Raw genomic sequence first — 9,853 nt, forward strand, 5'->3', positions numbered from 1 at the left:
CTGACCCTCAGTTTCCTACAAATCAAAAGTTAAATTAGATTATTTCTGGGGTTCACGTGAGCGCTATCATTGTACCTTCTTTTGCAACTGACAAAACCGTAAAGGAACTAAACAGACTAAGGAAGAGATTATGATTCAAAGGGAAAGAAAAGTCAATTTTTTTTTTGCCAATTTTAAATACAGTTTATTTAAGACATTGCATTTTCCACTTCACAATACAGTGCTTATAAAGTGCAATGTTGTATTTCTTTCCCTGTGCACATATTCCATATTCAAGTATCAAGAATGCCCAGTTTATTAACTATAGCAGCTCCTTTAAAACTGCCACGGAATTTGCTACAAATTTGGGTCCTTCAAATGTTTTGTGTGGAACAATGCTAGACCTATTCTCAGGTTGGCTTAATCAACCTCCTCAATGGTGGGCCCGGAGGAGGCACCACCAGAGGGAGGAGCACCGCCACCAGGGAAGCCTCCGGGCATTCCTCCAGGCATGCCTCCTGCACTCTGGTACAGCTTCATGATGATGGGGTAGCACACCTTCTCCAGCTCCTTCTGATGTTCAAATTCTTCTTTTTCTGCAGTCTGGTTCTTATCCAACCAGTTGATGATTTCATTACACTTGTCCAGAATCTTCTGTGTGTCCTCATCATTTATCTTGCCCTGAAGTTTCTCATCTTCAACAGTTGCTTTCATATTGAATGCATAGGAATCCAGGGAATTCTTGAAGGACACCTTGTCCCGCTGATTCTCATCTTCAGATTTGTACTTCTCAGCTTCCTGGACCATGCGCTCAATGTCTTCCTTGCTCAAACGACCTTTGTCGTTTGCGATGGTGATCTTGTTTTCTTTCCCTGTACTCTTATCCACAGCAGAGACATTGAGAATGCCATTAGCATCAATATCAAAAGTGACTTCAATCTGAGGAACGCCACAGGGGGCAGGAGGTATGCCTGTGAGTTCAAACTTGCCCAGTAGATTGTTATCCTTGGTCATGGCACACTCACCTTCATAAACCTGAATGAGTACACCAGGCTGGTTGTCAGCGTAAGTAGTGAAGGTCTGGGTCTGTTTGGTAGGAATGGTAGTATTGCGCTTGATGAGAACGGTCATGACCCCAACAGCAGTCTCAATGCCAAGAGAAAGAAGAGTGACATCCAACAGCAGCAAATCTTGAACATTTTCAGATTTGTCTCCAGAAAGGATGGCTGCCTGGACAGCTGCACCATAAGCAACAGCCTCATCAGGGTTGATGCTCTTATTCAGTTCCTTCCCATTGAAAAAGTCTTGTAGAAGTTTCTGGATCTTGGGGATATGTGTAGAACCACCCACCAGGACAATATCGTGGATCTGAGACTTGTCTAGCTTGGCATCCCGAAGGGCTTTCTCTACAGGGTCCAGGGTGCCACGAAACAGGTCGGCATTCAACTCTTCAAACCGGGCACGAGTAATAGAGGTATAGAAGTCAATTCCTTCATATAGAGAATCAATGTCAATACTGGCCTGGGTGCTGGAAGAAAGTGTGAGCTTGGCGAGCTCACAAGCAGTACGGAGGCGACGGACTGCCCTCTCGTTCTTGCTGATATCCTTCTTATGTTTGCGCTTGAACTCTGCAATAAAATGGTTTACCATTCGGTTGTCAAAGTCTTCTCCCCCTACGTGGGTGTCTCCAGCTGTAGATTTGACCTCAAAGATCCCATCTTCAATAGTGAGGATTGACACATCAAAAGTGCCACCTCCCAAGTCAAAAATCAGCACATTCCTTTCAGCTCCAACCTTTTTGTCTAAGCCATAAGCGACAGCAGCAGCAGTTGGCTTGTGATGATCCTAAGCACATTAAGACCAGCAATAGTTCCAGCATCTTTGGTAGCCTGACACTGAGAGTCATTAAAATAGGCAGGTACTGTGACTACAGCATTGGTAACAGTCTTGCCAAGGTAAGCCTCTGCAATTTCCTTCATCTTTGTCAAGACCATAGAAGACACCTCTAGATAGAAACTTTTGGTCTCTCCCTTGTATTCTACTTGGACCTTGGGCCTGCCAGCATCATTTACCACCATGAAAGGCCAATGCTTCATATCAGACTGGACAACAGCATCGTCGAATCTGCGTCCAATCAGGCGTTTGGCATCGAAAACTGTGTTGGTGGGATTCATTGCAACTTGATTCTTTGCAGCATCACCGATCAATCGTTCGGTGTCAGTAAAGGTGACATAACTTGGGGTGGTCCGGTTTCCCTGATCGTTGGCAATTATTTCCACCTTCCCGTGCTGGAAGACTCCCACACAGGAGTAGGTGGTGCCAAGATCGATGCCAACTGCAAGTCCCTTAGACATAGTTGCTTCTGGGTGGGCCCAGCCTGGTTCGGGAAGAAATCAGCTACCTGGAAAGCTAGCGCCACATTCAATGAGACCAAGTCAATTTATTTTTAAAACAAAATATGCCTTCCAGCCTCATGCTTTATTTTAAACCCATTCCCCAGCCTCTTCAGGCAATGTTTTACTAAGTCTAAGAATTTATCAGAAATAAGGAGAAAAAGAGGTAGTCCCTTACCTAGATTATGAGATATTAAAAAGTCCATTTATAAGATATTGTCTAGCATCGCTAAATTTACGCATAAAAATAGCACTTCTTTGGGGCACCTGGGTGGTTCAATCGATTGGGCTTCCAACTTCGGCTCTGGTCATGATCTCACAGCTCATGGGTTTGAGCCCCGTGTTGGGCTCTGTGCTGACAGCTAGCTCAGAGCCTAGAGCCTCCTTCAGATTCTGTATCTCCCTCTCTCTGACCCTCCCCTGCTCATGTTCTCTCTCAAAAAATAAACGTTAAAAAATTGTTTTTAAATAAAAGAAAACAGAATTACCAGAAATAACATCTGTGCAACAGAGAAGATTAGTGTGGAGAGCAACTTGGAATCATGATCTCATGGTTCATGAGTTCGAGTCCTGCATCAGGCTCTGTGATGCAGAGAACCTGGTTCGGATTCTGTCTCCCTCTCTCTGCCCCTCCCCCACTTGTGCACCCTCTTTAAAAATAAAAATTAAAAATTAAAACAAAAAGCTCACAATTTAAGTGGTAAAAGAGACATGCTATAAACTAATATGGCAAGGGCTGCCAAAGAGCTGTGTACAAAGTGCTATGAAAAATGGCAAAAGGGAGTTATTAATTCCACCGTAAGTAGATCCCAGAAAATAAATAAAAGGGCATTTTAGTGGAACATGATACTTGGAAGTAAATGTACAAAATTATAAATATTCTTTGTAGAGAAGTGTAATAGCCAGACATTTGCTGGCACCTGGGATAGATTCTAGAAGCCATACTGGTATACCATCATTATACTTCCTGAAGTAGGTTGAATGCTGGACCTCCAGAAGACAGCTCTAACCAGATTGTAAGAATATGATCTTATTTGGAGTAAGGGTCTTGGCAGATGTAATTAAGGTACAGATCTCTAGATGTGATCATCCTAGGTTAGTGTAGGTCCTAAAGCCAATGACTCGTGTCCTTGTGAGAGACAGAAAACACAGAGACACAGAGGAAAGCTATGTGATTAGGAAACCAGAGATCAGAGTGATGTGTGCAAGTCAAGGAAGCCAAGGACTGGCAGAACCACCAGAAGCAAGGAGAGAGGCATGGTACAGATTCTCCCCAGAGCCTCCAGAAGGAATCAATCCCATGGGTACCTTGATTTTGGACTTTGGGCTTCCAGAACTGTGAGAGAATAAATGCCTGTTTTTAGCCAGCAAGTTTGTGGTAATTTGTTAGAGAGCCCAAGAAAATGAACATACCCCTCTATCCCAAATTACATGGGATGAACAAGCAAGGCTAACCCATCACATTCTTTCATCTAGGAATGTGGGACTGAATCATCTAGATTGTGGTTGGACAATGAGGCTCAGGTTGTGAGTGCTGCCAGATAGGTTCTAGACATGCAAGAAAATTAAGAAGACAGTGAAGAAAAGCCAAGAGTTCCCAGTTGCTTGCATAGAACACATGAAACTCCAGTAAATTCTCTGCCTGTGGATGTCCATAATATTACCTGCTATGTCACTCCAATATTCTGCTGCTAAGTACATTGAATCCGTTTTTGTTCCTTGCAACCAAATTGATCCCTAATTTAACAATGATACCTGGGAGTAACTTGGTTTTAAAAAATATATAAGGAGGTTGAAATAAAATGGTAATAATTAAACAAATGGGTAATCTCAAAGTGTAAGCTGTTAAGGAAAGAAAAGGTTAACAGGTGGGAAACTTTACCAATAAAAACCTTGCTCAACAGAAAGCAATTAAGCTTTCTTTTATAACTACCACATTGATAGTTCCAGGCTCCAGACTAGATATTCACATCAGGGGAGAGGATGGAAAAAGAGTATCAAATGATCCAGAGACTAAAACAAGAAGAGTTCTACTAACCCTCTCTCTGCAGGTTAGGTCTTGTGGTCCCTTCTGCCTTGGATTAGGTCTCTATATCTTATATGCCATATATCTTATATGTTCAATTCCTTCAGTCTCTGAACATCTATTAGTATATAGTACGTGCCAAGGATGGTAGTAGGTCCTATGTGGAAGCCACTAACTATAGGTGGCTATTGAGCAGGCGAGGTCCAATTCCAAACTGATATGAACTGTACTATACACACCAGATTTTGAAGACAATACAAAATGATAATAAAATTCTCATTACTAACTTTTCTACTGATTATATGTTGTAATAACATTTTAAGTACACTAGGTTAAATATATTATAATTTTACATTTTTTACTTTTAAAAATGAGGCTTGCATGACATTTGTTGGAGAAGAGCTGTTCTAGTTTTAATCGAGCCTTGCCCCTACCTAAATAGAGGTACCCAGACAGGGAGGGGTAGAGAGAGAGAATGAGGGCGCCAGTGGGGGAGGGGTAGAGAGAGAGGGAGACACAGAATCTGAAGCAGGCTCCAGGCTCTGAGCTGTTAGCACAGAGCCCAATGTGGCGCTTGAACCCACGAACCACGAGATCATGACCTGAGCCAAAGTCAGATGCTTAAACGACTGAGCCAACCACGCACCACTCCAATTTTTTTTTTTTTTTTTTAAAGAGTACTCTTGGAGCCAGCTACAATGAGGTTTTCACAGCAAGGAGTGGATCCAACAGAAGGGGTGCACAGTAAGTGAGGAAGCAGCATGTCCTTGAAAGAAGCTTAAGTCTGATATGAACACTGTGGGAAAAAGGATATGGTGGGATGGAAGGGAGAGTGTTTGTGTTTTTGTCCTCTCAGAATAAGAAAGGTCTTGAATTGGAGAAACTGGGTGGCTCAGTTGCTTAAACACCTGACTTTGGCTCAAGTCATGATCTCACGGTTCTTGAGTTCGAGCCCCTCATCAGGCTCTCTGCTGTCAGTACAGAGTCCACTTCAGATTCTCTCTCCCCCTCCCCCACTGGCACCCTCATTCTCTCTCTCAAATAGACAGACAGACAGACAGACAGATAGATAGATAGATAGAATGGGCTTGAATGAATGTATTTGTAGATTAGTTCTTTCCACCTAACAGCCTCAATTTCCCCCACTAAAATAGAAGAAATAGCCATCTGCTAAGTAAAGGATCTAAGGACAGCAGCGACATTTACCTAATGGGAAGAAGGCAGTAGGGACCAGGTCCTGCTGAGGACAAGGTAACTGATTGGCACCATGGGTCCTACACAGCTGAAAATGAAACATTCTTATTCTCAGAGGCTAACTGGTGAAAAATATCCTCATATTTCTGTGACGCTCATCTGAAGACTTCAGTTCTTTATTATTTCAAGAGAAAATAACTATAGTGTAAAATCAAGGAATATCCTCTAGGCACAGTCAAAGGGAAGTTTCTGTTTCCACTACTGTTAACTAAACTCTTGATTTTCTCCATCTTCCTGTTTTAATAATTATAGCAGGAGATAATAACACAGCAATCTGTAAATTAACTCTATTAAAACTGTAAGAATTTCTGGCAGATTTTCTCATCTAGGCTCCTCATCTAAACTACAAACAAGAATTTAAATGACTATTCCATTTTACAAAGAATGGACCATAATTAGTACCAATCCAGATACTTAAAGTTCATTTATGAATTTTGAAAAGAAAAACAAAGCTGGAGACATCACAGTTCCAGGTTTCAAGTTAAATTACAAAACTGGAAAAATCAAAGTATTTTGGTTTTTTTTTGTTTTTTTTAAATTTTAATAGTTTTTTTAATGTTTTTTTTTTTTTTAATTATTTCTGAGAGAGAGATAGAGACAGCGTGAGCAGGGGAGGGTCAGAGAGAGAGGAAGATACAGAATCTGAAACAGGCTCCAGGTTCTGAGCTAGCTGTCAGCACAGAGCCCAACGCGGGGCTCAAACCCATGAACAGTGATATCGTTACCTAAGCCAAAGTCGGACATTTAACCGAATGAGCCACCCAGGCACCTGAAATCAAAGTATTTTGGTACTGGCACAAAAATAGGCACATAGATCAAAGGAATGGAACAGAGAGGTCAAAATTAAACCCATGTTTATATGGCCAATTAATCTTTGACAAAGGAGGCAAGAATATGCAATGGGAAAAAGACAACCTCTTCAACAGATGGTGCTGGGAAAACTGGACAGCTATATGCAAAAGAATGAAACTGGACCACATTCTTACACTTTACACAAAAATAAATTCAAAAATGGATTAAGGAAGGACCTAAATATGAGACCTGAAACTATACAAATTCTAAAAAAGAACTCAAATAGTTATTTCTCTGACATGAGTTGCCTCCTGAGGCAAGGAAACCAAGTGCAAAAATAAACTACTGGGACTTCATCAAAATAAAAAGCCTGTGCACACTGAAGGCAACAATCAACAAAACCCACTGAATGGGAGAAGGTATTTGCAAATGACATTTCTAATAAAGGGTTAGTATTCAAAACATATAAAGAACTTAGCAAAGTTAACATTCAAAAAAGCAGATAATCCAATTAAAAAGTGGGCAGAAGACATGAACATGTATTTCTTCAAAGATATATAGAAGGTCAATGGACACATGAAAAGATACTTCTTATCACTCATGATCAGGAAATAAAAATCAAAACTACATGAAGTATCTCACACCTTTCAAAATGGATAAAACAAAAAACACAAGAAACAACAAGTGCTGGAGAGGATGTAGAGAAACAGGAACCCTCATATACTCTCGGTGGAAGTGAACTGGTACAACCACTGTAGAAAATAGTATGGAGTTTCCTCAAAAAGTTAAAAATGGAAATATCCTATGATCCAGTAATGGCACTGGGTATTTACCCAAAAAATACAAAAAAGATAATTCAAAGGGATAGATGCACCCCTATATTTATTGCCTGCCACATTATTCACAACAGCTAAACTATGGAAGCTTGATAGGTGAATGAATAAAGACAATGTCACACACACACACAAATGGAATACAATCCAGCCATGAAAAGGATGAAACCTTGCCATTTGCATCAATATGGATGGAGCTAAGGGAGTATAATGTTGAGCTCATTCAGCCAGTCAGAGAAAGACAAATATCATATGATCTCACTCAAATGTAGAACTTAAAAACCAAACAAACAAAGGCGGGGGGGGGGGGGGGAAGGAATGAAGGAGAAACAAACCCAGAAACAGACTCCCAACTACAGAGAAAAAAAATTAATGATTACCCAGAGGGGAGGTGGGTGAGGGGTTGGGTGATATACGTGAAGGGGATTAAGAGTATACTATCATGATGAGCACTGAGTAATGTATAGAACTGTTGAATCACTATAGTGTACACCTGAAAGTGTACATACACTATGTTGTACACATAACACTGTATGTTAACTATACTAGAAATAAAACAAAAAACTTAAGAAAAACTGAAAAATCAGGTGGGTTTTTGAAGTCTATTTTTCTGACATATAATAGAATCATACAACTTTCCAAGGAACTCTTACAAATGGATCCATTATGTTATCATGCCAAGAGCTAATGGAGTATTGTGCTTTCTGGGAAACTCTACAAGCCCTTCATGAATTTATCTCATTAATTATTCTTCAAAAATGTTTAAGACCCATAAATGGAAAACATTATTTGCATTTTCATATAACTAAAACATGTCTCACAAATACCAAATGGTTTTTCCATATCATTACATCTAAACCATTATAAATAAAAAGATGTACACAGATAATAGTCATGCTTTCTTCTCTCATTGTGTTACTTTTAGCTGAGAACTAGTTAATGTGCTCTAGAACTTGACTTTTCAAAGTAGAGTCTATGGCTCAGCTGCCCAAGTATTAACTAGGAGCTTTGTTTAAAATTCTTTTCTCTTTTCTTTTTCTTTTTTAATACCAGTATAATTAACGAAATGTTGTATTTATTTCAGGTGAAATAACAATTCAGCAACTGTATACATTACTAAGTGCTCATCATAAGTGTACTCTTAATCCCCTTTATCCTTCAATTTTTCTTTTATAGCTTCTTTATTTACAATCTTGATTTATAAGTTTTGAGACTTTTTTTAATTATATATTTAAATCTTTTACATTTAAGTGCCTAATCCATATGGAATTTACTTTTCATTCATCGAGGATTTCTCATTCTACTGAACCAAAGTATCATTCCTATCATAAATTAGATTAATTTCTGGATTTTTCTGTCAATTCTAGGGATCTATGTTCTGGTAGGGTATGTGAGGAGAAAGGGAAGAAAGAATAAATTTGTTACAAAAAAACCTGTCATAAAGTGGAAATGAGAGGGGTGCCTGGGTGGCTCAGTTGGTTAAGCATCCAACTTTGGCTGTAGGTTATGATCTCACAGTTCACGAGTTCGAGCCCCACATCGGGCTGTGTGCTCTCAATGCAGAGCCTTCTTTGGACCCTCTGTCTCCTTCACACTGTCCCTTCCTCACTCACACTTTCTCTCAAAAATAAACACTAAAAATAACAATAAAGTGGAAATGAGAGCTCATTTACAATATGCACACACCGTACATTTATTTTAAGGGGCCAAAGAAGTAGCTAAAAATAAATAAAGGTCTAGGTAGTAAAAAAAAGCATGGATCCAAACAGTCTGTATTATTATCAATGTGCTTATTTTATTTGGTATCAGCAAATCAGCTCTGGGTAAGTTAGAGCTGAAATCAGAGACCACAGGATTCAATCTCCAATTTAATAAAGAATTTTGAAAGAAGGGAAAAATAGTTGACACAGGTAGCATTTTGTACTGTAGATAAAAACTGAAAGATATTTACGCAAAGAACAGGTATCTTGAAGACACTAAGGATATAAACAGTAACCAAGTTGAGTAAAGGTTGCCTTCCCAGCAGATGTCTGTATATACAGTCGTCTTCCTATTACAGTGCGCATGCTGCTGCTGTTGCTTTTGTTTCTGCAAGAAGCCCTCTAGGAGATTCTACATTAACTAAGAGTAGGGACTTTCATGTTCTGTTTTTGTAATATAACCTTTAAGATTATTTAGATTTGTGTTTGTGGAAAATACCATTGCTGATTTAATGTTATAGAAAAAATGAATTTAGACTTCTGCTTACAATACAGAAAACTGCAAGAAAATCTAACTTCCACCTTAACAACAAGCATGGCCTGGTAGTACACAAAAATTTTTCTCGAGCCCATCACAGAGCTGAGATCCTAGGGCAACCAATAAAAGGAATTCTAAAGATGGGCCAAGTTCCTGCAAAGCCAGACAGATCATACAAACTGTTTCACCTTAAACAAGAGGAGGAGAAAGAAGTGACCATCATACAAGTAGTAAGAGGTCAGCAAGACTTATAATGAATCCTTAATGCCAAGTGTGGCCTAGCATTTCTTTTTTTTTTTTTTTTTTTTTTTTTTTTTTTTTTTTTTTTTTTTTTTTTT

General features: G+C 39.3%; 1 pseudogene; it reads right to left on the reverse strand.

Moving 5' to 3' along the window:
• Positions 1 to 165: 165 nt before the first annotated feature.
• Positions 166 to 2,340, reverse strand: LOC120239973 (annotated as a pseudogene).
• Between the last annotated feature and the right edge of the window lie 7,513 nt (positions 2,341 to 9,853).

This window comes from Hyaena hyaena, unplaced genomic scaffold (assembly GCF_003009895.1).
Source record: "Hyaena hyaena isolate Hyena2069 unplaced genomic scaffold, ASM300989v1 scaffold_241, whole genome shotgun sequence".
In the NCBI taxonomy this organism is placed as follows: Eukaryota; Metazoa; Chordata; class Mammalia; order Carnivora; family Hyaenidae; genus Hyaena; species Hyaena hyaena.